Below are 1,657 nucleotides of genomic sequence, written 5' to 3' on the forward strand. Positions count from 1 at the left end.
CATGTTGACATGTTATCTTTTTAAGTCTTTTTGTTCTTGAGATTGTGAAAACTATCAACATTTTTACTGTGTGTTTACATCTTATTTATGTTGTAAGAGTGGCCATCTCTCTTATTTATGTTGCTCAGGTAGAGGAACAGTTTTAATATGTGTTGGATTATTTTTGGATTAGTATATTTGATTATTTTTTATTTTGATAGAAGCTATAGGTGGGCCACTGTTTCTCATTCTAGAAGCAGAATTCTGAATGTTAATTTTGGAGGGTTCATAGATCCCCTGAAGAACATTTGTGGAACCCAGGTTAAGAACTGACTTGCTCTGCTAGTAGGTAAGGGGAAGTTGTTAGTGCTGAGTATTTTGTGAAAGCAGAGTTATTCCCTTTTTAGCCTCTTCTTAGAGTGTCTTCATCTTGTCTCTTATAGAAAAATTCCCTCAGTTTTTACCTTTAATGCCAGGATCCAAGGGGAGCTGTCATTTTTCTGGATGGTGTATCTATAAATTATGATTTAGAAAAATGTAATGGGAAGTTACATGTTCTTTCTTTTTTTTTTTTTTCCCCCTCTGGTAGTCCTTTTATCATTAAGCTTTTGGTTGCCAGACCTTTCTGTAAACTGGATTTTGTGTGAGAGAACCCTTATGTTTTATATCTTTGAGAAGATATTTTTAAAAGGCAGCCTCTTTTCCTTATACTCTTATATTGTCCAGGCAATATAAGTACTTTTTTCGGGCTGGGGATGTGGCTCAAGCGGTAGCGCGCTTGCCTGGCATGAGTGCGGCCTGGGTTCGATCCTCTGCACCACATACAAACAAAGATGTTGTGTCCGCCAAGAACTAAAAAATAAATATTAAAATTCTCTCTCTCTCTCTCTCTTTAAAAAAAAAAATACTTTTTTCTAGGGCTGTTAGCAAACACCCACAGTCATCACCATTTACTGTCTAACATCCACTGAACACAATCTTAAACTGGTTAACTTGGATTCTTGTTGAGTTGATCAATGATAGGCCTTCAATGTTTCAGCACTGTGCATGTGTTGTCAAGTTAGAATGAATTAATATTGTAGATAGCAAGTCCATAATTAGGTCCACCATGTTATTAAGGAGAGATCTTAATTACACATTTAAATATGATCCTGTCATTGCTACCCTTTCCTACCCCTTTTCCCAAAATATAACCAAGTTCACAGTTATAATTGCTAGGAGATTAATTTAGGATATGCTACAGCTTAATGAAGTTACCCATTAGTCTTGAAATTAGTTTGATTCTCTCTAGGTTTGTTTTATTTTGTGTTTATTATTTTTTTCCATAGAAAATAAGCTAGAGGGGCTGGGGATGTGGCTCAAGCGGTAGCGCGCTTGCCTGGCATGCGTGCAGCCCGGGTTCGATCCTCAGCACCACATACAAACAAATACTAAAAAAATAAATATTAAAAATATTCTCTCTCCCTCTCTCTCACTCTCTTAAAAAAAAAACTAGAGGTGAGCATATCCATACTTTATGAAAATACTAATTGCTAGAATTTTCATAAGCATTTACTAGGGAAATTTAATCATTACTTTCCCAAATAAAAGGTAGTTAAAGTAGTGGATGTGGAAGGTGTCTGATTTGTCTTTTGTGGCAAAGGCTTTTTGTTTGGATTTGTTAGTCTAGGTGCATGTT

Source organism: Ictidomys tridecemlineatus, chromosome 11, assembly GCF_052094955.1.
Source record: "Ictidomys tridecemlineatus isolate mIctTri1 chromosome 11, mIctTri1.hap1, whole genome shotgun sequence".
NCBI classification, from domain to species: domain Eukaryota; kingdom Metazoa; phylum Chordata; class Mammalia; order Rodentia; family Sciuridae; genus Ictidomys; species Ictidomys tridecemlineatus.